The sequence below is a fragment of the Papio anubis genome, chromosome 17 (assembly GCF_008728515.1).
Source record: "Papio anubis isolate 15944 chromosome 17, Panubis1.0, whole genome shotgun sequence".
Lineage (NCBI taxonomy): Eukaryota > Metazoa > Chordata > Mammalia > Primates > Cercopithecidae > Papio > Papio anubis.
The window spans coordinates 68,105,272-68,126,441 of record NC_044992.1 but is presented as its reverse complement, the minus strand read 5'-3'; the positions used below and the strand labels follow the sequence as shown (position 1 = coordinate 68,126,441).

Sequence of the window (21,170 nt, the reverse complement as noted above, 5' to 3'; positions counted from 1 at the left end):
GTTGCCATGTTGGCCAGGCTGGTCTCAAACTCCTGACCTCAGGCGATCTGCCCACCTTGGCCTCCCAAAGTGCTGGGATTACAGGCGTGAGCCACCGCGCCCTGCCTTTATTTCACTTCTTGATTCTTCCAACACTCCAGGGAAGCCAGTGGCTTCCTTAACTCCCTTACCTTGTATGCACGTTGAATCTTGCTAGACTCCCACCCAACCTAGGTCCGCCAGACCACTGTGCCATGGGCATGGAGAACGCTGTACGAAAGTCCAGTGGATGTCGGCTGTGGGTAGGGTGCATGCTCCACTGTCCAGCTGGACTTCACTATAAGACACAAGTTCAAAGAAAAAATGATTACGAATTCCAATATGGCGATAGCAGAGCATTAAACCAAGCACAGAGGCTTCTGAGCCCGGAGTCCTGTGCTACTGCCCAGCTGACACTCCCATATAGCGTCCCTGTCTCTGGACAGCTGCCCGTAGGGAAAGAAAACCTCAATCCAACAGGCCAGAGAGACATTGAATCCTGTCACGGCGCGAGTGTCCCCCAGTCAAGTCTCCAGATGACTGTAGACTCAGCCGACACCTCGTTGACAGACAGCCTATGAGAGACCCTGAGCCCAAGGACCCAGCTAAGCCACGCCCAGTTTCCTGGACCCACAGGAACTGTGTGATAATAAACGTGTGTGCTGGCCGGGCGCGGTGGCTCAAGCCTGTAATCCTAGCACTTTGGGAGGCCGAGACGGGCGGATCACAAGGTCAGGAGATCGAGACCATCCTGGCTAACACGGTGAAACCCCATCTCTACTAAAAAGTACAAAAAACTAGCCGGGCGAGGTGGCGAGCGCCTGTAGTCCCAGCTACTCGGGAGGCTGAGCCAGGAGAATGGCGTAAACCCGGGAGGCGGAGCTTGCAGTGAGCAGAGATCCGGCCACTGCACTCCAGCCTGGGTGACAGAGCGAGACTCTGTCTCAAAAAAAAAAAAAAAAAACGTGTGTGCTGTTTCAAGCAGCTAAGTTTTGGGATGCATTGTTTTGCAGCCAGAAATACCTAATACCTCTGGCATTCTTCTGTAAAGCAAGCATTCCTTCCTCAACCCGGACTATTCCGCTGCTTCGAAAGAGTTTCTACTGGAAAGGCCGGATAGATGCTAAATTTTTTTCCCTCTTTGGGCCTGATAATTTTTTTTTTTTTTTTAAGAGGTAGGATCTTGCTGTCTGGCTTGGGCTAGAATGCAGTGGCACAATCATGCTCGTTGCAGCCTCAAACTCCTGGGCTCAAGTGATCCTCCTGCCTCAGCCTCCTGAGTAGCTAGGACAATGGATGCACGTTACCATCTTCGACTAATTTCTCTTTCTTTCTTTCTTTGTCTCTTTCTCTTTCTTTCTCCTCCCTTCCTTCCTTCCCTCATTCCCTCCCTCCCTCCCTCCCCCCCCTCTCTCTTTCTCTCTTTCTCTCTTTCTGTCTTTCTTTCTTTCTTTCAGAAACTGAGTCTTGCTATGCTGCCCAGGCTGGTCTCAAGCTCCTGGGCTCAAGTGATCCTCCCACCTCAGCCTCCTGAGTAGCTAGGACAACGGATGCACATCACCATCTTCGGCTTATTTATTTATTTATTGCTCTCTTTCTTTCTTTCATTCAGAAACTGAGTCTTGCTATGCTGCCCAGGCTGGTCTCAAACTCCTGAGCACAAGTGATCCTCCCACCTCAGCTTCCCTAAGTGCTGGGATTACCTGCCACTGTGTCTGGCCAAGACTTTGGTTGAATAAATGCTTCGGTGGGGTCCCAAGAGTTTCTCTGGATTTCTCCAGTTTGAGTGTCTCAGGAACAAATGAATTTTATTTTTATTTTATTTTACTATTTATTGTTATTATTTTTTTGAGATAGAGTCTCGCTGCTCTGTCGCCCAGGCTGGAGTGCAGTGGGGCAATCTTGGCTCTCTGCAAGCTCTGCCTCCCAGGTTCATGCCATTCTCCTGCCTCAGCATCCTGAGTAGCTGGGACTCCAGGTGCCCACCACCTCGCCCAGCTAATTTTTTTGCATTTTTAGTAGAGACGGGATTTCATCGTGTTAGCCAGGATGGTCTTAATCTCCTGACCTTGTGATTCGCCTGCCTCGGAATCCCAAAGTGCTGGGATTACAGGCGTGAGCCACCACGCCCGGCCAGTCATTTTTCTTTTTGATGTTCAAATTGTTACAACTTGGTCAGTGGGAGTCCCTTCCAGCTGGTTCCTGTGTCTTTTTGACATGGCCCCATTAATCTTTTAAAGCTTCCTTCTTTCTACTGCAAACAGTATATGCCAGGCTCCCCATGCACTTGCCTGGCCCTGGCCCTGGCCCTGACCTTGGAGCCAGCCACTTCCCCAGGGAGCCACTTCCCCAGGGTTCCTTGAGTGGCACCTGCCATTCAGACATGGAGATCTGGTTGCTAGGGATCATCACAGATTTAATTTACATCTCCCTAATTACTAGTGAGGTTGGATATCTTCTATATTCATTGATCATTTTTACTTATTCTTCTGTGAATGGTCTGTTCTTACCCTTTCTACCAAATTTCTATTAGATTTTTTTGTAATTTTTTTTTTTTTTTTTTTTTGAGACAGAGTTTCACTCTTGTTGCCCAGGCTGAAATGCAATGGTGTGATCTCGGCTCACTGCAACCTCCGCCTCCTGGGTTCAAGCGATTCTTCTGCCTCAGCGTCCCGAGTAGCTGGGATTATAGGCACCCACCACCACACTCGGCTAATTTTTTTGTATTTTTAGTAGAGATAGGATTTCACTATCCAGGCTGGTCTTGAACTCCTGACCTCAGGTGATCCACTTGCCTCAGACTCCCAAAGTGTTGGGATTATAGGCGTGAACCACCACACCAGGCCTTATTTTGTAATTTTTATTTTTATTTTATTTTATTTTTTGAGACAGGGTCTTGCTTAGTAGCCCAGGCTGGAATGCAGTAGCTCGATCTCAGCTCAATGCCACCTCCCCCTTCCTAATCCTCCCTCCCTGCATCCTCCCTCTCCCTGGTCCCTTTATTCTGGCCTCAAAGCTGATGGCTCCAGGGCTCTGTCCTCGCCCCTCTTCTCTTCCCACACTCTTTTCTTAGTGAGCTCATCCAAATTTAAATCCCAGCCCTGACATCTCTGTCCTGATTCAGGCTGAAGCCTCCAGTTGCTTCCTGGACCCCTCACGCTTCGTGTGGACAAAGCGGAACCTCTGCCAAAGCCTCCTCTCCTCTGGCTATTTCCCCTCGAAAGTGGTGACTCCGTTTGCCAATTTAAACAAGCCAGAAGCCGTGGAGTCCTCCTCAACTGTCCTCTCTTCCACCCCTCGCACCCCATCCATCAGTAAATCATGTTAGGCAGGGCATGGTGGCTCCTGTCTGTATTCCCAGCTACTTGAGAGGTGGAGGCAGGAGGATTGTTTAAGCCCAGGAATTTGAGGCCAGCCTGGGCAACAGAGCGAGACCCCATCACTATTATTTTTTTTAGAGACTACGGCCGGGCGCGGTGGCTCACGCCTGTAATCCCAGCACTTTGGGAGGCCGAGGCAAGTGGATCACGAGATCAGGAGATCGAGACCATCCTGGCTAACACGGTGAAACCCTGTCTCTATTAAAAATACAAAAAATTGCCGGGCGCGGTGGCTCACGCCTGTAATCCTAGCACTTTGGGAGAGCAGGCATGAAGGCGGATCACAAGGTCAGGAGATGGGCTCATGGTGAAACCGTCTCTACTAAAAATAAAAAAAAGTAACTGAGGCGCCCAGTGAGTGAAGCCTGTAGTCCCCAGCTGCTGAGCTGAGGCGGGGAGGCGGGCACAGTGTGAGCAGTCCTGCCTCCAGCCTGTTGACGAACTCCCGTCTCAAAACAAAAAGTGTAAGCGTGGGCGGGCACCTGTAGTCCCAGCACTTGGGAGGCCGAGGCAGGAGAATGTGGTGTGAACCTAGGAAGGCAGACGCTTGCAGTAAGCCAAGATTGCACCACTGCGCCAGCCTGGGAGACAGAGCAGACTCGTCTCAAAAAGAACTAAATGAGGTCCTGTTTCTCCTCAAACCTCTCCATGAGAGGAGGGATTCTTGTCTATAAAGTGTGGACACCACAGAGGGCTTGTCCAGAAGGGAGGGCTTCAAGGAAGGTTCTGAGAGAGGCATGAAGCTGAAGTCGATGAGGCAGGAGACCATGTCAGTGGTGGGAGACCCTGGGGGCAAATGAGCAGGAGCCGGGGAGCTAGAAAGTCGTCTGTATGTGATGAACAAGCCAGAGTAAGACCAGGGAGGTGTGTGTTGGCGCCAGGTCTTGGGGCCCTCGATGGCTGAGGCGCTCGGACTGTCTTTGGGAGGTGACCTGGAGCCAGTGGAGATCCTGGAACAGGAGCAGTAGTGGCCACAGAGCTGGCGGCCTATGCAGGATGGACTGGGGAAGGCACAGAGGCCACCCCGGGCTTACACCTGAAGCAACCAGGGCAACTGAAGAAACAGAAGGAGTCGGGCGGACGGGCCAGTAGGACTGCAGCTGGTTGCTGTGGCAGGGGGACAGAGGGTCCTATGATGAATAAGTTAAAACTGTCAGCGCCGCGGCTCACACCTGTAATCCCAGCACTTTGGGAGGCCAAGAAGGGTAGATCACTTGAGCCTAAAAGTTCAAGACCAACCTGGGTAACATAGTAAGACCCCATCTCTACAAAAATATGAAAATTAGACGGCCTTTTTTTTTTTTTTTTTGTAGAGATGGCGTCTGCCCACATTGCCCAGGCTGATCTGGAACTCCTGGCCTCAAGTGATCCTCCCGCCTCAGCCTCCCAAAGTACTGGGATTATAGGCATGGGCCACCTCGCCCAGCTGTTTGGATTTTAACGTTGTCTGCGGTGCTTTTTGTGGCACGGAAGTTGGTGGCATTTATGTTAATCTGTCGATCTTCTGGTTTATGGCTTCTGGGTGGCATGTTTCTAGGACAGCCTCAGTATTCCAAAGTTAAGTAACTTGCTTAACCTCACGAGCTAATTATTGATGAGTTGGGTGTACCTGAGCATTTGTGTGCCCCCGAGGCCAGCACCATTCTCCTGGGCCTCGCTCTCCTCCCAGGGTGACCGAGGCCTCCAAGGTTGGGGAGGGAGATACAGCAGTGATGGGTGCCTGAAAGATGAGCATAGCTGGGCTGAGCAGGTGACAGGGGCTCTGAAATAGCTCTCAAAGTCCATTCCCAAGGGCTGGTGGGAATGACCGAGCCCTGGCTGAGACTAGGATGACCCAGTGGAGGGCTGATGGTGGGGTGAGAATACTGGTGAGGAGCAATCTGCTGGCAGGCAGGTGGAGATGGATTTCAAGGGCACCATGAGGGAAGGAATAGCACCAGGAGGAAACAGCTGAAAAGTATCTCTGGGCCTAAGGAGTCCGACCACATACACCTCCTCCCCAGCACCTGGGAATGACAGGCATCCTGGCTTCTCCCCTGGTGGCAGGCAGCTCCCAGCGTGCCTAAGGGTCTGGTGGCCCATGGACCCCTGGAGAGAGAAGGTCACTCACTGGTGCCCTCCCGGGCATGATGTCGTAAAGGCAAGCAGGGTGGCAAGGAGAAGCGTTACAGAGGCTTTGGCATCTTGCTAACCACTGATGAGTCCTGTTAAGAGTGAGCCTGTGCCCCTGTGCCCTTAACCTTTGGGCTGGACTGCCAGGATATCTGGTGAGAAAAGAGGTGCGGGGAGCACTAAGACTGCAGCTTCCCCAGGTTCCCCAGACCAGGTGGGTTCCTCGGTGCAGTACCTCTTCTCGCCACCAGATGGCAACGCCGCACCATCAATCGCTGTGGCCCTGCCGGCAAGATCCTGTGGTTCCTTTTCTCTGGGGCTCCCACCTGGTACCACTCCCGCCGCCGACTCTCCCTGCTGGAGGCCCAGGAGTAAGGGGAGGTAAATTCATATATGCATATGGAGAGGAAGCCTGGGGGCTTGTGTCAGCTAAATTCCGAAGGGAGGAGATGCTCTTCTCATCCCTCCCCCTACTCTGCTCCCCCAGCCACTCCCCTGGCCCCTCTCACCTGGTCTCCCCACTTTTGCCCAAACCCATCTGTTCTAAGCACAGCCAGAATGGGCCTTCGGAAAGATAGGAATGGTTCGCCGGGATGGCTGGAAAGAGTCTGGGTGTGGGGCCCAGCACTCAGCCCTGCTCTCTCTCACCACCTGTGCCGTCTTGGGCACAGTCCTACACTTCTCTGAACCTTGACAAGGAAGTCAGCATCCAGCATCCTTTCATTCAAAATATTCACTTTTTTTTTTTTTTTTTTTTGAGATGGTGTCTCGCTCTGTCACCCAGGCTGGAGTGCAGAGGCGTGATCTCGGCTCACTGCAGCCTCACCTCCCAGGTTCAAGCGATTCTCCTGCGTCAACCTCCCAAGTAGCTGGGATTACAGGCACACGCAATCATGCCCGGCTAATTTTGTATTTTTAGTAGAGATAGGGGTTCCACCATGTTGGCCAGGCGAGCCTCGAATTCCTGACGTCAAGTGATCCACTGGCTTGGCCTCCCAAAGTGCTGGGATTACAGGTGTGAGCCACCGCACCCAGCCCACTCACATTCTAAAAATGAAAAAAACTAACCATAGACCCCTAATATTTTATTCCCATGGACAAATACTAGGGCGTCTTTCATAGGTGTGTTGTCGGAGCTTTTCTGAGTTCGCCAACTCATGGCTTCCAAACCCTCTGCCGTTTTCTTCCGAGGATCACAAGGTGAGTCTTGAGGGAGTCTCAGGGTGTGCAGTTCCCAGGGTGGTTCCCTCTCTGGGGCACATTCTCCTACCTTCCTCTTAGGCAGTACTCACTGAGGACCAAAGCTTCTCAATGTCAAACTCCGAGTCGCTGCTCTTAATTCCAAAGCAGGCTCAGTGTCCTCATCTGTAAAGCCTGACCTGCCCATCTGCAGAATTGTTGTCAAGATTTAAAAAATAAAATAGGCTGGGCGTAGTGGCTCATGCCTATAAACCCGGCACCGTGGGAGGCCGAGGCCGAGGCAAGAAGATTGCTTGAGTCCAGGAGTTCAAGACTAGCCTGGGCAACACAGTGAGACCTCCATCTCTACAAATAATAAAGCAAAATTAGCCGGGTGTGGTGGCCTGTAGTCCCAACTACTCAGGAGGTTGAGGTGGGAGGATCACTTGAGCCCAGGAGGTCCAGGCTACAGTGATTCCCATTGTACCACTGCACTCCAGCCTGGGTAACAGAGCAAATAACTTCCTCAAAAATAATAATAGGTCAGCTGTGGCTCAAGCCCAACTTCAGCATTCTTTGGGAGCACCGGTACGGAAGCGGATCACCAGGGTCAGGAGATCGAGACCATCCTGGCTAACACGGTGAAACCCCGCCTCTACTAAGAAAATACAAAAAATAGCCACAGTGGGCGGGCTTCCTGTAGTCCCAGCTACTCGGGAGGCTGAGGCCGGAGAATGGCGTGAACTCCGGAGGCGGAGCCGCAGTGAGCTGAGATCCGCCACTGCACTCCAGCCTGGGTTGGGCGTGAGCCGCAGACCCCGCCCAGGGCCACACACACATAATAATAGGCTGGCACAGTGGGAGCCTACACTCTGTAATCCTAGACTTTGGGAGGCTGAGGTGGATCACCTGAGGCTGGGGGTTCGAGACCAGCCTCCGACCAACACATGGGAGAAACCCCCCATCTCTACTAAAAATACAAATTAGCCAGGTATAGGGAGTGTGATGTTTAATCCTAATCTACTGGAGGTTGAGGTAGAGTATGAAATCCCAGAGGGCGGAGGTGGTTGGTGAGTTTGAGGAGGCGATGATTTAGTTTAGAATGCCATATTAAAACCCACTCGCGCACCAGCTGCGTACGATGCCCATAACCCAGCCACCGGTCGAGGCAACAAGAACGCTGGAACCCGTTAACGGAGGTTGCAGTGAGTGGAGATCGTGCCACTGCACTCCAGCCTGATGACAGATCAAGACTCCGTTTTAAAAATAAATAAATAAATAATAATAATAAATGAAATAGTGTCTGTGAAAGCATGTTTCAAAGGAGGCTACACAAGCAGAAAATATGAGGGTGCAATTTCCTAGTTGAAAATGCCTCATGGCTCCCCGTTGCTTATAGAATAAAGGAAAACTCTTATCTGGACACACAGCAGCCTCCACCCTGAGGCCCGCCTGCCTCCCAGGCTTCTCCTGTCCTCCTCCTCACACAGCCTGCGATGTAGCCAAGCCGTAGCGCCAGAAGCTTCCCCACCACAGCCAGTTTCCTGGCTGTGTCTTTGTTCTTGTTCTTCCCACCAGAAATCCCTTTCCTCATCCCGATCTGTGAAGATCTTCCCTACACCTGTAGGTCTATAAAAATAAAAAAGCTTGGACAGTGTTTTACTTTTTTTTTTTTTTTTTTGAGACGGAGTTTTGCTCTGTCACCCAGGCTGGAGTGCAGTGGCACGATCTCGGCTCACTGCAAGCTCCACCTCCTGGGTTCACGCCATTCTCCTGCCTCAGCCTCCCGAGTAGCTGGAACTACAGGCTCCTGCCACCATGCCCGGCTAATTTTTTTTTGTATTTTTAGTAGAGACGGGGTTTCACCGTGTTAGCCAGGATGGTCTCGATCTCCTGACCTCGTGATCCGCCCGTCTCAGCCTCCCAAAGTGCTGGGATTACAGGCGTGAGCCACCGCGGCCGGCCAACAGTGTTTTTCACTTCTTTTCTTTTTCTTTGCTTTTTTTTTTTTTTTTTTTTTGGAGACAGAGTTTCCCTCTTGTTGCCCAGGCTGGAGTGCAGTGGCGCGATCTCAGCTCACTGCAACCTCTGCCTCCCGGGTTCAAGCGATTCTCCTGCCTCAGCCTCCCAAGTAACTGGGATTACAGGCATGTGCACCACGCCTGGCTAATTTTGTATTTTTAGTAGAGATGGGGTTTCTCCGTGTTGGTCAGGCTGGTCTCGAACTCCTGACCTCAGGTGATCTGCCTTGCCTTGGTCTCTTAAAGTTCTGGGATTACAGGCATGAGCCACTGAGCCCGGCCGACAGTGTTTTTCTTTAAGTTATAAAAGTAAAATATGCAAAGTGTATTCCCCCAACACTTTGGGAGGCCAAAGCAGGATCACTTGAATACAGGAGTTTGAGGCCAGCCTGAGCAACGTAGTGAAACTCCGCCACCATCACCCGCCCCCCATCTCTACAAAAAAAAAAAAAAAAAATTAGCCAGGAAGGATGGCATGCACCTATAGTCCCAGCTACTCAGAAGGCTGAAGTGGGAGGATCACTTGAGCCCCAGAGGTCGAGGCTGCAGTAAGCCGTGAGTATACTATACTTCAGCCTGGGTGACACCAAAACCCCGTCTCAAAACAAAAAAAACAAAGAGTTTAGACAGTGTTTCTCTTTAAGTTATATAAGTAATATATGCACATGATACAAAATGAAAAGCAAGTGCCTCTCTCCCCCTAACCCCTGCAGGGTTACCCCACAAATATCCTTCCAGAAAGTTTTTGTGGATCTACCAACATATATATGTCTGTTCTATTTAAATTTAGGTAAATGGGATTACACTAAACATGCAGCTTGCTTTTTTAAACTTACTATAAGTTGGAGATAATTCCTTTATCAGTACATGGATAGCTGCCTCATTGCTTTTAACAGCTGTGTCACATTATCACAAATATACCCCTGGCCTATTTAACACTCTTCCCTCTCTGGCCTCACAGGTGCGTGTTGCTGCAGCCAAGGCTGTGATCAGCATCCCTGCACCTATGTGGCCGGGCAGCATGCCATATTTGCATGGGACAAATCCCTGACACTAGCTTAAACACCACCATGAATCCCTCCCCTCCTGGGGACTCCTACAGAGCTTCCAGTAGAGCTCCAGGAGAGAGGACCCAGCTCAGGCGTTTGTAGCGTGTTTGTTAGTCTAAAGTCAGATCGTGACTGAGTTTAAACCCCAGCTGCTCCCCTCACATCAGCCTCTGCCTCAGTTTTCTCATCCCTAAAATGGGGATGATCATAATGGTGCCCACTTCATAGACCAGTACCGCAGATTATATAGACTAAAGCACTTTGGAATGGCTAGCTGCTGTCACCCCTCCTGTTACAGTATTGAGTTCCAACGTCTCCCTGTAGAATGCTGGCACTTTGTGGGCAGACCCTGGTTTTGTTCCTGTCTGCACATAAGCCTGGAATATGCTGGTCGCACAATAAATGGTCCCTTACATTTGTTATTAGGAGCAACCCGCAGCTTTGGCCCACCCCCCCTCCTTCCAGCCTGTGCCCTCCTTGTGGCCCCAAAGCTGGGGAGGAGAGATGCATCTCTCAGGATAATCCCCAGCAGCCAGGTGCTCCCCACCTCCACCTGGGTCAGCAGTAAACACCAGAGTCCTTGGGTTGGGGGGCAGGGTGGCTCAGGAGCTCTCTAGGGTCCAGAGGTTTTGCCTTGGCCCTGACACCCCCACCCCCGCCCCTCCAAGGCTGAGTCTCTTCAAACTCTGCTTCTCCTGGCCTGGCCTCCTGGAGCAGGACAGGCGAGATGATAAACAATGGGGCTGAGAACGGGGCATCCAGACCTTGGAGTTCGGTCCTAGCTGCCCTGGCCAAGGTTTTGTTTGTCTAGTCCCAAGAGTCAGGCCCTTGGAGTCCAGGGAAGAGAGAAGGAACCACCTGGGCAGATAGACCCAAGTCAAGGGGCCAGGTGTCACCAGCGTCCCCAGTCTCCAGTCTGGCTCTGGCCCACATGGCAGCTGGAAGGGCCACAGCTGGGTGGGTTCTGTCAATGCTTCTACGGGGCGTTTGCGGGGGTGGGGGCGGCAGGAGTCAAAAATGTTGGCCTTAGCTACAGGGCAAAAGCAGATAGGACCTCCACGGAGAGCCTGTTCCCAACCCAAGGGCACAGCAGAGCTAGGGGAGAGGCCTCGGGGTCCAGGAGGGAGAGGTGTTCAGGCCCAGCTTCCCGGGTACAGTGTGACTAGAGACTAAAAAGGTCAAGGGAACAGGCCCACCTGGCCTGAGGATGAGGGCGCTGGAGGAAGGGGATGGGAGATTGGGTGCTTTTTCTTGAGGGGGAGGGGCGACTTAAAGACAGCAATCCAGACCTAGATGACGTGTTTGGTCTGGGGTGGAGTGAGGACGCTAAGAGAGAAAGGACGGCGCCCTGAAGAGACCAGCTCGGGCGAAAACAGGGCTCTGCCCAGGCGGGGACCCAGCTGGGTGGAGAGGCGGAGGCGCCGCCGCCCCGCCCCCGAGGAGCCACCGCCCAGCCGCTCGCAGGCGCCGCACGGAGCTGCGTCCCGGGGACTTGGGGCCGCAGGGAGGTGAGCGCGGGGCGACGAGCGGGGCAGGGCTCACGGCAGCCCAGCCACAGGCGCTGGAAGGGTCTCGAGGTTGTGCCCGAGCCTGCCCTGGAGCGGTGGTGCGCGGCCAGGGAGGGTGCCCTGTGCCCGGTGCCCGCCTTGCGGAGCGCCTGGGTCCCACGTGGGCTCGGCTGGAGGCCCGGGCTGGCTCGGAAGGCGCCGGCGGGGCCGCTGAACCCGGTCTGCTGGCCCCTAGGGCTCGGCTCGAACAGGACGCCTAAGGGGTCCTTGGGTAACGGGGCGCCAGATGTAGGGGCAAGACGATTGGGCAGAGGTTTAAACCTCCGGAGGAAGAGAGGGAACTGCGCAGGGCAGTGCCGCCTGCGTCCCAGAAGTGCCTGCAGTTCAGACCCTTCTCTCCCCTCCGTTTTCTCCCGGGAGAGCACCGGGCAATCTGAGGCCGAAGTTTGTTGGTTGAGTCGGCCAAGGTGGAAACAGGTGCGGGGATGGGGATGAGGGAGCCGGACTCACACAGCGGGGCTGGACCGGAGCTCAGAAATTGGGCCCAGGAGTCCTGACTTCTGGATGGAGGGGCTGGGGAAGGTTGGCTTGGGCTTGCCTTTTACCTATTTGACCCCTCGGATGTTCCCCCAGGGCATTGGGTTAGAGACGGATGAGTCCCCTAGGGTACAGACCCCGCCCCACTCCCACGCCAGGGCGCAAAGGAAGCCTAGGTTTTGGTCCTGCCCCATTCCATGAAAGATTAACGGAGGGGGCTCTAAGGTTGGAGCTACTGAGAGGGTGGCAGCGGGTGTGTCTGAGGAGCAGAAGGCGGGGGGAGCTGACCCCACATGGGGAGGGGCTGCTATTGCCTGGGCGGCTGGCATCAGGCCCCCAGTGTGTGCCATTTGCTGGTAAAATAATGAGACCAGCATCTGTCTTATTTGACCATCACTGTCTGTAGGGCAGGGAGTGGAGTGGAAAGGGAGGCGTGTTTTAGAGCAGTGGTTCTCAACCAGGGGCGACTTTGCTTGCCATGGGATATTTGGCAATGTTGGAGTGATTTTGGGTGTCACACACTTGGGAGGGGAAGTGAGTGTTGTTACTGGCAGGTAGTGGGTAGAGGCCAGGGACGCCACCAGACATCTTCAGGGCACAGGACAGTCCGCACAACGAGGAATTATCCAGCCCAAAGTGCTGTGCTGTGCTGTGCTGAGGCTGGGAAACCCTGCGCAGCACCTGGTCGGTCAGGTTCCTTCTCAATGATGCTCCCTCACTGGGGAAACTACCTCAGTTTTCCCGAGTGGTTAGAAGAGGAACTTGAAATAAACCTGAATGAGATAAGGGGTAAGGCAGTGTGAGGACACTTATTCCCCTTAAAAGAGTCCTCCTTTGGTGCCATGAGCCACCACTGTTCCCGATCTCCACCGGCCCTGCAGGAAGCTGGTCTGGGTGCTGTGGGGTAGAGGTTGGGAACAGGGGACCCCTTCGCAGCCCAGGCCTGGAGTGCTTAACCCCAGGGCAGCCTCCCAGGAAGGCTGGGCCGAGGCAGCCCTTGAACTCAAATATCCCTGGGCTGGAAGGGTGGGCAAAGGATGAACTCTGTTCCCATAGATTTTCCCAAAGCTGAATTGCTGAGGCTGGCATGGGTGCCTGATACCATGTGATCTGCTGGAATTTTCCCTTCTGAACTCACACCTAACTCCTCCAATGATGTACACCTTTTGAAAGCGACATCCAAGGAGTATCAGGGCTCCTAATTCCTGGAAGCTCCCCAGGCTGCTTTCCTCCTGCAATAAAGAGGGCACCCTGGGCTAGCGGACGAGCCCTGGAGTGGGCCCAGCTGCTGGCGGGGTGGGAGCACCCTGCCTGTGGTGTTAGCAGAGGTGAGAGATGGGAGACATCAAAGCACAGGCCAGGCGGCCCCCCAGTAGGGATGACTCAGAGTTGTTTGTGTTGAGCTGGAGGAATGTACTTCCAGTTTTCTGGCAACAAGGAGGGGTGGCTGGCACGGTGGGAGAGGATCGGATGAAGCAGCCGCGTCCGTGCCCAGGAGCCAGAGCCACTTCGCTGCCCTCCCGCCCCGTTTTCTTGCAGTAGCCATCACACCCATCTGTTCACTTCTGGACTCGGCCTTCTTGCCTGGGAACCCTGGTGGAAGTTTTTGAGCCTGGCTTCTTTTTGCTGGTGTTGGTGGGGTTTTGTTTGTTTTTGTTTTTATTTTTATTTTTATTTTTTTTGTCTCTCGACTGTAAAAGGCCAAAGTGAAACTCCCACCTTTTCATTTGCACAAAAAACAAAAGTGGCCTCCATTGCTGTGAGCCTCTTGAGGGACAGGGCTGAGCACCCAGACTTAGACAAAGTTGTTCAGAAAGTCAGCAGTGGAGCTCGGGTGTGAACCCACTTGCCCACCCTCAGGCCCAGCCCAAGAGCCCCACAAACAGACCCTCAGTGACTCCTACCTGTCTATATCTGGTGTAGACACACACACACACACACACACACACACACACACAGACACACACAGAAACACACACAGAGACACACAGACACACATACACACAGACTCACACAGAAACACACAGAAACACACACACACACACACACACAGACACTCTCTCTCTCTCCAGCCCAGGAGGGGGACTTTTGTTCCTGTAAGAGGAGGAAAAAATCACACTACAAATGCTTTGGGTGACTGGGACCCGAGTCCTGCTCTGGGGTCAGTGGTGCTGTTTTGGCTGTGACCTCAGCTCTGGATACTGTGGTGGCCTCTCCACCAAGGTTTCTGTCCTCCTTGCTGTGTAAACTCTGCCCCAGACAAGGTGACAGATGACAGCAGAAGTCAAGGAGCTGCGCACACCTACCTGTGAGTGTCCGAGTGGCATGGCTCAGCCGCCTGGTGCTTCCCTTTGGGCCTGGCCCCCGCCTGCCGCTGGCACAGCACAGGGAAGACGTGTGCCCTCCTGGCTGCCTCTCCCCCTCCACACTCTCCTCAGATCTCTGTGCCACGCACTCTAGAGCAGACCTCGGCACTGCCCTGTCTGCCCCGGGGGTTTCCAGAGTGAGCTCATGCATCTGCACCGGCTGCACTGGCTGTCGGAAGCGGCTCCCGGTTTCCTATCCAGCTGAGCCAGGCTGGGGGAGGAGTGGCGGGGACGTCTGCGCCTGCCCAAGTGCAGGCTGACCTCGGCAGTGGTGGTGGCTAGTCAGGGACAGCTCTCAGGGCACGGGCGGCTTCACAGGGAAACCAAGCCTGCCTGGAACATCGTTTTGCCTCCCAGGAGACCTGGATGGGTGTAAAGAAAAATACATTTTCTGGGAAGTACAAAGCGCCACCGTGTCCACGGCCCCTCCTTCGGCAAATGTATCCGGGCGCCCAGCTGGGAGTTGTTTGTGGTCCAAAAGCCACTGGAAGGCAGTTCCAGCCCCAATGCCCGGCTCCTCCAGGAAAGTGGTTTCAGCCTAGTGGGCAGCGCGGGAGGTGGGCCGGAGACACTGTTTGGAGTGTGAGGGGAACCTTGTGACCAGTGGAAAAGGATGGAGGAGGATTCCAAACTTCAGGAGCTGGGCCAAGGCCCAGGGGCTGCCGGGCACAGTCATCCATGTGTGTGCTCAATAGGATGGGGTCACTTAACTAGTCTGTGCCTCAGTTTCCCCAGCTGCACAGTGGAGTCACTAACAGTAATCTACCTGGAGGGTTGCGTGAGGTGAGGATTCCCGTGGTGAAGGTGTGCAGCCTTCAGTGCAGTGCCTGGCCATGGCAGGAGCACTGAGGGGAGCCGTCGTGATAATGGTGTTAGGGTGGCTTCAGGTAGGGGCATGGCTGCCAGTCCATAGCACAGCCTTGGGAGATGGCCAAGGCCCTGCCTCATGGGCTGTCAAGGACTAGACGGGAACATGCATATGGAGCAGTGGCACTGTTGTTGTTGTTATTGTTATTCCGTAGGAGTGTGTCTGGGGTAGGGGGACCTCAGTGCCTTGGTGACCAAGGGAAACGAGGGTGGGTTTCCATCTGGGCATGAACTGTTGACCCCTGCCCGGGGGTTTTCCTGGCCTGCCAGTGTGTGTGTCACTGACGGTGGGGTAGGGAGCAGATCATGGAGCTGGTGCCCCTCAGCTGTTCTTTCCCTGGCGTAGGTTCCTGGGGCTGGGAGCAGGGTAAAGCTACTTCAAGTCTTGGTTTTCTCCTCTGCCTCCACCATGTGGCCCCCAACCCTGTGCTAGCAGGTGGTGCGGGGATGGCTTCCTGCCCTGATCTCCGCCAAGGCTCCCCAGGTTGTCAGCTCCATGTAGCCATAAGAAGATCTGGGGCCGAGCGCAGTGGCTCATGCCTGTAATCCCAGCACTTTGGGAGGCCGAAGCGGGCGGTCACAAGGTCAGGAGATGGGGACCATCCTGGCTAACACGGTGAAACTCCATCTCTACTAAAAATACAAAAAATTAGCTGGGTGTGGTGGCAGGTACCTGTGGTCCCAGTTACTCGGGAGGCTGAGGCAGGAGAATCGCTTGAACTCAGAAGGCAGAGGTTGCAGTGAGCCAAGATCACACCACTGCACTCCAGCCTGGGCGGCAGGGCGAGACTCCGTCTCAAAAAAAAAAAAAAAAAGAGAGCGATCTGGAAGAGGAGGATTGAGGATGTGCTGTGGGGTTTGGAGTGGAAACAGGACTTTGAACCCTGGCCTAAGCCCCTTTTGACCTTGCCCGCCCGTGAGGATGATGACAGCTGCCTGTCACCCTCAGCCTCAACTAAATGAGCTCATGTTTGTAAAAGTCTTTTGCAAGCCGAGCAGTGCCACCCAGGCACTTAGGTGCTGTCCCTTCTTCATGAATTAAAGGCCTTTGCACACGGGACTCACTCCAGCACCCCAAACACTCAGAGTCCTCACCCGTTCTTTTTCCCCTGCCCCTCACCAGTTCCAGGGTGGCAGGAGGCTGCAGAGTGTGGAGGTTAAGAGCGTAGGGCCCTGGCTGGGGTTGTAGCCCCACCACTCCCTAACTGTGGGACCTTGGGTAGGTGACTTCATCTCTCTGAGCCTCAGTTTCCCCACCTGTCGAATAGAGATCTGTCCCCTGTGGGGCTCACGGCTCAGATAGAGACTAAGTGAGCGATGGTGGCAGAGCTCAGCCAGGAATAAAAGAAGCTTCCAACTGGGCGTTGGGTGTGTGCCAGGCAGCGTCCATTCATATCTGCTGTCATCTTCCCCGGCTCCCTCCATGGTGGGACGTCACCGCATCTCACAGCAGAGGAGGCAGGCTCCGCAGCACCCACTTGCCCAAAGTCTCCCAGCAGGTAGGTGGCCAAGGCAGGTTTGAGTCCTGTCTCTGGTCCTCTGTTCCTCCTCATTCCTCAGCAAGAGAGCCCCACGCTGCCCCAGAGCAAGGTGTGGGCCATGAGCGGTTGGCTTTGCAGGCCTGCTTGGGACGAGCAACCTGATGGGCTGGTGTCCAAGTGTCCTGAAACCCTGGCAGCCACTGGGGCTAGGGCCAGCCTCTTCCCTGGGAAGCAGGGAGCCCCAGGGCAAGGATCTGGGAAATTAGGTTTATTGGTTCCTTAATGACTGTTTACAAGCTCAGAAGTGTCTGCCTGGCATTTTCCTCCCTGCTGAGGGGCTCCATGCAGCCAGGGGCAGAACTGGATCTCCAGAAGTGCTCTGAGTGTGTCAAGGTGTGGGCCAGGGCCACCGTCAGCTCCCTGGGCTCTGCATGCTCACACCCAGCCAGCCCAGGCCTATTTCTGGCTGGGTGACACTGGGCAAGGTACTTACCTCTCTGTGCAGTAAGTGAGACCTCGCACCTCAACTGAGCTGCTCCTGGGGTAAGCCCGCATTCATGGTGATGTAGTCACCTAGATCTTAGACCCTGGGAGGATACTAGCATCCTATGCATACGCAGACTGAGGCTCAGAGATGTTCAGTGGCTTGCCCAAGATCACACAGCAGTTAGAGATGGGCCTATGACCCTGTCTTCCGCTATCAGGCCAGATTTTCACCATCTGGAGGCAGGTGGAAATCGGGCAGGCTCCTACTTTGTAAGCGCAGGACAGAGCCCTGTCTGTGTACATGGGGCAGTCACAAATGGAAATGGCCTGGTCACACCTTAGTGTCAAGGAGCTCCAGCAGGAGTGAACTGGACCTCTCACGCAGACCTCAGGCTGCATCCCATCCTGCCCCAACCGCTGGGCTTGTGCTGGACCGCCGCTGCTTCCAACGGCCATGAAAACTCGGCCGCCGGGATGCAGAGAGGCGGACTTTCATGAATGTTTGCAGCAAAGGGCAGTTCCCACCGTGCCTGTGTTGCTGTGGCACCGTGTGGTGCACACTCCACCCTGGAAACCCTCCAGTGTCCTGGTGTCTGACCCCAAATGGACAGGGCCTTTTGGGCCCCAGGGGCCACTTCTAACTCCTCCCCTTTACAACGATGCTGAGGGAGCAGGAGAACTGGGGTCCGGCGGCTGCGCGTGCCCCCTTCCCTTCATTGCCCCGAAGCCTGCAGTCCAGCCCCAGGCTCGAGAGCGGCTGCGTCTTCCCTGGGATGTGGAAGGCACCTGTATCCCTGCCCAGCTGCTGCCACTTGCCTGCCTCCACCAGCAGCTTTGTTATGTTTTGTTTTGTTTTGTTTGTGTGTTTTTTGAGATGGAGTCTTGCTCTGTCGCCCAGGCTGGAGGGCAGTGGCGTGATCTCAGCTAACTTCAACCTCCGCCTCCCAGGTTCAAGTGATTCTCCTGCCTCAGCCTCCTGAGTAGCTGAGATTACAGGCACCCGCCACCACGCTTGGCTAATTTTTGTATTTTTAGTAGAGATGGGGTTTTACCATGTTGGCCAGGCTAGTCTAGAACTCCTGACCTCGGGTGATCCGCCCACCTCAGTCTCCCAAAGTGCTGGGATTACAGGCGTGAGCCACTGTGCCCAGCCTCCACCAGCAGCTTTTGAAATCCAGAAATTTCCAGGGAAGGGCACTGTGGTGGGTGGGGCCTGGCACTGTGTCCAGCTCAAGAGGCCTGGCTGCACTGCCACCTCCTTTGATGCCCTCCTCTGTATCTTGCCAGCAACTGCTGCACCTTGGGCTTTGGGGATGCAGGGCTCGGGCGCCCCCAGCTCAGCCTGCTTCCTGGACCAGGAACCCCAGCAGAGGAGGGACGTTTGTATCTCTGCCATCCCTGCTGGCAACGGGTCCTGAGAAAACCCAGATGGTTGGTGCAGAGGGGGCATCAGGCTGCACCACCCTAAGAACATGACATGTCACCCCCCAGCCCCCCGCAACACACACACGCAGGTTCACACCCTCATACCCTGATCTTGGTGGCTCCCTGGAGCGCAGCGCCCGCTTCCCGTGTCTGTGGTTGGCTTATGACACCCCAGCCACTCTAACCAGGTTAAAGGGAGCCCAGAGCCTGGGGCCTGATGGGAAAAAGCCCAAAGAAGTCAGGGGATGGTCAAGCCCCTGAACCTGCCCGTGGGGGTTCTTGATCTTCTGAACTGAGTTTGGGGCAAGCCCTGGAGGGGTGAGGAGGAGAAAGAAACGGCTCTCTGGGCCAGGGCCCGCTGTTAGTGGGATGTCTGGGGAGGTGTGTGAACCCACAGGCCGTTTTGTTTCTCTCCATCAGCGGCTGTGGGCTGAAGCATGTACCGGCAGAGTGGGTTGAGATCGTGTCTGCGCCCACTTACCACCAGCTCCGGCCTCTGGGGAGGTGGTGCTGAGAGGGAGGGAGAGCAGCTCCTGTTTGGCTCCTGGAGACAGACAGCTAGGTGTCCCACCCTCAGAGTCCCCAGCCCCCTCTCCCCTCTGCTAACTCTGCCGGTGGAGCTCACGCCGCAGCTCCTGCCAGCCCTGCCCTCCTGTTCTGTCTCTCGTGACTCTCCCCAAATCCTGCCCCCAGGCCCCCAGCCAGCCTTCTTGCCACTTTCCTGCCCTTTACTCTTGCCCCTTCTACCTCTTGCCAGGGCAAGGAAGTGTGCAGGGCGGCGTCACTGGCTACGTGAGGCCCAGCTTGGGGATGCATGGGGAGATGTGAGGACAGCTGTCCCATGAGCTGTCCTTCCGGGCCTCTGGGGCTGGAGAAACCCCGGGGTCAGCAGAACTACGGGTTTTACTGGGGATTGCACACTGGGTGAGGCTCAGCTTCCTCTTTGCCGCTTTCTAAAAATGCCCTGGTTCCCAGCAGGGCCACAGGCAGGGAAAATGAGTTTCAGTTTCTATGGCAGGGAAGCTGGGGAGAGAAGCAGTTTCCTCGTCCCCAGCCCTCACCCTAGCATCCTGTGATTCAACCGGGAAGATGTGGCCCCATGCCTCCCACCGCCCTCCTTCTGTCCTGACTGCCCACTCCCAGGGACGCCAGGTGACTCGCTTCACCCACCCGCAGCTCCGGAGCCAGGCTGGAAGCAGCTTCCGGCCCAGGGGGTGGTTCCCCACTTCCTCTCTTCAGGTGGCTAGAGCCCCTCCCTTCAGGAGGTCCTCTAAACTTCCTGGTCATATCCAGTGGGTAATAGTGGTCTCCCTCTTTCTTGTCTGGAGGGGAAGAGGCTGCTTACTCCTTATCCAAGGGCCTGTCCCACCCCTTTGTCCCCATTTCTGGCCACATGCAGGCTAAGCCCTTGCATCAAGCCTCTGCCTGTTTCCCTCTGGGCTGCACCTGCCACGCTCTCCCTGCCCCGCCCCCTAAAGCCCATAGAGCCCAGGGCTTGTGGGGACTGCACCCTTCATTAGCGAGACTCGGAGCCTCTAGAAACCCACTTGTGTGGGGGTGGGGAGTGTAGGGAGGTTGGTGGCACCAGGTGGAGAGAGAAAGGGAACTGCACCTGGGGGAGGTGGGAGGGGCAGTAGGCTGGGCCTTCCTGAAGGAGTGTGGCTTGTACAGTCCGCATGGTGGGGGGACCCTTGTACCCTGCCTGGGCTGGCTGGTAGGGCTCTGTTGGGGACCTCCCTGGGGGTGGCCTTGCTTACCCAGCTGTGCAGGACAGGCTTGGTTGGGAGTGCCCAGCCCCACCCTTTGTGGGGAAACCGGATTCTCTGGGCAGCAGTGGTAAATGGTGTCTGAGTCTGCATTTCTGTTGGATGTGCCTGAGCTCCGCTGCTGCTAGCTGGGTTATGCTATCTCCAGAGCTATCTGCAGTGGGGGAGGCCCTGAGCCTGGGCAGGGGAGTGTGCAGAGGCCTCAACCCATGGGACCTAGGGGTGATCTGAACTCTGCACTTCACTTTGTCTCAGAATTTCCCCGCCCCACCCTAAAGGAGGAGGAAATAGAATCTGTCCCACCCTAAGCCCCAGTCCCTCTCCCCAGGTCCCTTTGGCATCTCCCAGCTGGGCTGGGGCTGAAGGCCCTTCTCTGGGGTTGGCCACAGTGAGGTCAGGATCTGGCTGGGCAGGTGGCAGTGCTCCGCCTGTGGGCTGGGTGCGGAGGTGGGCCTGGGGGTCTTAGAGAGACAGCGGCGGATGTGACTGCGGGCCAGGAGGAAGCCTGGTCCCAGGGTGTCACCATTTCCCCTGCAGTGAGCAAGCATTTCTAGGGCTCGGAGACAAGTGCCGTGTGGGGCGGCTCCAGCTCGCCAGGACTTTTTTTCTGTCTGGTTCCTGCCATCTGGACTTGAGCCATGCTGAAGGCCAGAGTGGGTCTAACAGTCCCCACTCCTTTCCCCGTTGAGCCCCAAGGAGGGGACTGGGCTTTTGCACCCCTACCCAACTTCTGCACGAGTTGGAGGCAGTTGATCTCAATGGTGGAAAGCGGCTGGTGCAATCATGCTTTCACACTCCGTGTTTAGGCTTCATAGGTGTCAAAGCTGGGCCATGACCTTATCCTATTCCCTCAGAGAAGGGAACTGAGGCCGGAGAGTGTAGCTGCTGTCGGGCCGCCGCCCAGGCCTCTTGTGCTCTGTGGTTCAGACAGTGCTCCTGATGCCAGGCTCCCGCCCAGGAAGACGTGCCCACCCG

At 55.2% G+C, this 21,170-nt stretch overlaps 1 protein-coding gene across 7 annotated transcripts in view; it reads left to right on the top strand.

Moving 5' to 3' along the window:
• The first annotated feature begins 11,167 nt into the window (after window positions 1–11,167).
• The window catches only part of RHBDF2 (rhomboid 5 homolog 2), a 30,311-nt gene continuing 20,308 nt past the window's right edge, over window positions 11,168–21,170 (top strand). For 2 of the 7 annotated variants that reach the window (XM_021928018.2, XM_031657791.1), the window contains exon 1: window positions 11,168–11,267. The gene's annotated coding sequence lies outside the window, so the exon portion shown is untranslated. The other 5 variants (XM_031657796.1, XM_031657793.1, XM_031657792.1 and 2 more) reach the window with 5 other exon arrangements.